Genomic DNA, 3,983 nt, shown 5'->3' with positions numbered 1-3,983 from the left:
GATCAGCGCATAGTGCATAGTCAGCGTACCCGACTTAGATCAGCGCATAGTGCATAGTCAGCGTACCCGACTTAGATCAGCGCATAGTGCATAGTCAGCGTACCCGCCGACATAGATCTGCGCATAGCGCATAGTCAGTCCGGTGACCGAAACAGATTATCCTCTATCAAAGTTTTGGTGACCAAGTCTTTGCATCACAGATCAACCAGCATGCGAGATAGATGTCGCGTGCCCTTTTTCAGGTGCTTAGATAGTAGATAGGGCCAGAGAGTGACGGGGAGTGTAAAAAATGCGATTGTACTTTCGCCTCAATGGCGACCCTTGTGGCCCTTTGTGAGTACTCTGAGCCGGCTTAACCATATATTGTTCACGGGAGACCAGGTTTCTGAAAGAAGAAAATAATCTCACGAAGGATTATGTTTGGAGTAAAACTAATATTATGGAATAAAAAATGTCTTAGCTTGATCCTCTCGCAGTTACTTTTAAAGCCAGTTGTTGACTTCGAAATTGCGCGAACCTGCCAGATTTTCGTCCTTTAAACTTAAACTATTCTAATATCCAATTTAAAATAAGAAAAAAAAAATGTAACAGGCTGACTTTAGCGGTAAATCTATTTAGATTTGATTCAGTAGCTTGCACTTTCGAGAGTCAACGCAATTTTATTTTTCAACTCTCGTGTCTGTCGCCAAGGATGAAACACTGTTGCAAGGTATTCATAGAGAGGGTCTCTATGTTAAAAATATCCCTCGCACATCTTATTGAAGTGTTATCTCTAATTATCGGCTTTTTTTGTGTGGATCATTTGTCGCAGATCAGAAAAGCACAGAGAAAATGAGGAAATAATTAATCATATTAATGTAAATCTAATCAGTATTACCCAAAAGATCCGATTGATAATGAAAGTTGATCGTCCACTATGAAGCTTTCGCACAGATGAACTCAAAAGATAATATTCTCCTCTCACTGGAATTTCTCTACTAAACCATTTGATGATAATGGAAGATATTGTTCGAGCCACATTTGTGCTGAATTGCTACGGACTTGGCTGGGTTGAGTCACAGCTGGTTGGGCTCGAAACAAATCCTTTGGATTTATGAGATAAAGTCACCGTAAATGGAAGTGACGACACCGATTTTCCGATTCATGGCGCCCTCTCAAAGAAATGGACAGGAAGCGAATAATTAAATTGTATTTTAATTGGAGATAACCGGTCGTTGTTTTGACTGCACTCCAGTTACTCGGAAATAACTGCGTGTGTACATGAATTAAACAACATTTCATTAAAATGGATTAGCTGCCTTCGCAGATTTATCAATTTCGCAGCTCTGATATACAAATCCGAGTACAAATTATATATAATCACTTTTTTCCCAACCAATTTGTGAGATTTCCAGTAGACTATTGTAGGTGGAGTGTACCATGCGTTTAGATAAATCTGGAACCTAGACGAGTTTTCAGTTCACCAGTCCTTGAAAGATTTCAGTTTCACGTCTTACAAGTGTCTCGCGGAGCTGCTGGTCTTTACGTGTCAGATGAACGCGCGCGGCAGAGCTGCGAGCCTGAGTGTGAGGACACACGCAAATGCTATCCTCTCCATTCCTCGCGCGGGTTCTCTCCTCTTCCGGGACGACCCGCGGCCGCTCGGTCTTGTCGCTGCGAGTAAATGCACTCGGACCGAATCGGTTCTATTTCTTTTTTCAGGCCGGTTTAAGTCATAAACTGAACTTGACCGTAAAAATTTGAAGAAAAATTTTGTGCAGACTATTCCAATGATTGCGGTTTTGTAAGGTTTCTCATTGATGTACCCGGTCTACCCAGTTCATCCTATTTCGTGAAACCTTGTTATCAGTATAATTTGACGGAATGAAGGTCGTATTAGACCTCGCAAAAAAGAAAAGAAAATCAAGAATACATAGAACATAGAAAGGCCTGTTCGAAAGCTACTTTAATTTTTGCAAGTGACAGGATAGGTACAAGTCACTCAACTTTTTTGCAGGAACCCTATAGAATGAGGTGAATTGCAGGAGATGAAACAAAATCACTATTTGAGGGTTTCGATTTTCTATAAGTTTCTTGACTATGAACAACATGTGGTAACAAACAGTTTAAGAATGTGCGTATAACTGCTGATAAGGATTCGACTCTCGTACGTGAAAGAGTTCTTCAGTTTGACAACACTGACGTGTATCCCATTGAGATATTGATTCAGGGAGAAGCAAGAGGAAGTTCTGCTCGCTAAAGGAACTATCGATCAATCACGTTCACGGAATACAAGTAATACAAGAGGTTTTCATAGCATCAGTTGAGCTCTTGCGGGGATCCGAATAACAACTTGAAAGCTTTAATTCTGGGCCGGGTACGAAGCGTAGCGAACCCATAGTTTTAACAATTTATAATCCAGGGTGCAATTATTCATACATTTAATGTAACTTTTATTGGTATTGAGCTATTTTAAGTAATTCTTGCGCCTATTGTTGTCCATATCCGGAGAACGTTTCTTAGTTTCCGAGAAGTCAAGACTTCCGTGTCACAAAGAGACACAAAACAAAACACACAGGGTCTCCACCCCTCTCGTTAATCAGTGCGAAAACGGAAAATAACTACTTCCTTTTTAATCTCAGACGAAGTATACAAAATAAAACTTGAATCACGAGCTAAAATTAACTCAAAGATAAAATATCGAAAGGGAAGTTTCTCTAGTTTTGTGGGCGGTTTTACGTTCTTGACGTGATAAAACAAATAGGACAGGAAGCTCGTTACATTTATAAATTGGTGCTTTTGGGCAAGCAAAGTCGTAACTTTGGGCGTTTTCCAGATATTATAAGGACGAAGATTCAATAGCAACTTAAAATGATTCTCATAGTGACAAGGATCATTACAACAAACATATGAAATACATATATATGAACTGCAGTTATGAAACGTATATGTGCACGATCCTTCGCAGTAAAGCACTATTTAAGCAATAGTGAAAATCAGACCTGAAAAAAATTGAGGCCTGTACGCGATTCGAATCCCGTACAGGCCTGAATTTTTTTCAGGTCTGATTTTCACTATTGCTTAAATAGTGCTTTACTGCGAAGGATCGTGCACATATAAGGATCATTACGTTGCATATAACAGTACCATTGAAGCGCAAATATTAGTTTTGTGCCATATTTAGACCGATACGGAAGAGGCACTTGACCACACTTTTACTCAATTTAACGTTGTAAAACTATGTTGTTTAGTATGGCTCTGAGCTGAGAAGTTCAGAAAGGAACCTTTCTTGTTAGATTCCGGTTCTCTCCTGCCTAAACCTTAATTTTCCAAAACATCACGAAAGCACGTAGTGTCCATTTTGTTTTCAACTCCCCCTAATTGTTAATTGTTCTATAATCCTTTCTCCGGAACTCGGCGCTTTGTACCTCATATCCAAGACAATTCCATATCCGGTTTCTAGCTAGAGGCGGCAATGTTTTTCTTCACACCGGAAGGTCGGAAACGAGTAAATTTTCATTTCGGTGAGTTCAGGTGTTACGATGAATTGAACTATAAAACGCAATGAAATATAACCATGTATTAAGCTTCATGGATATTCATACATCCATCTTAGAGTACACAATCAATTATTCTAAGCTAAAAATTATCAATTAGACCGAATGAGTCAGTCGTGTAAAGGTTTTCGTCGGAAAGCTGAAGCAAAAACTTAGGTCAATCACTTCATCCCGGTAAAGTTAATTTTATGACGACAATTCATACCTAACAGGAGAGGGGTAAAATTTTGGTCTATCAGTGCCATTTTTAAATGAGCGGGATTTAACAATAGTTTAAGTTAGAAAGATATTTTAGGTTAAAGCGAAATATCCGTCTACCAAAGTAGCTGTGAATGGTTTGATTCATTTGGTTTGATTTGATTTAATTGTTCTTCACAGCCATTCTGACAAATATGTGAACCACCCCTCCCCTACACAGGTATGGTTTGAAGTCCCGTGCTATCTTCG

Source organism: Stylophora pistillata, chromosome 6, assembly GCF_964205215.1.
Source record: "Stylophora pistillata chromosome 6, jaStyPist1.2, whole genome shotgun sequence".
NCBI classification, from domain to species: Eukaryota; Metazoa; Cnidaria; class Anthozoa; order Scleractinia; family Pocilloporidae; genus Stylophora; species Stylophora pistillata.
The sequence above is the reverse complement of the archived record's forward strand: the minus strand, read 5'-3'. Positions refer to the sequence as shown.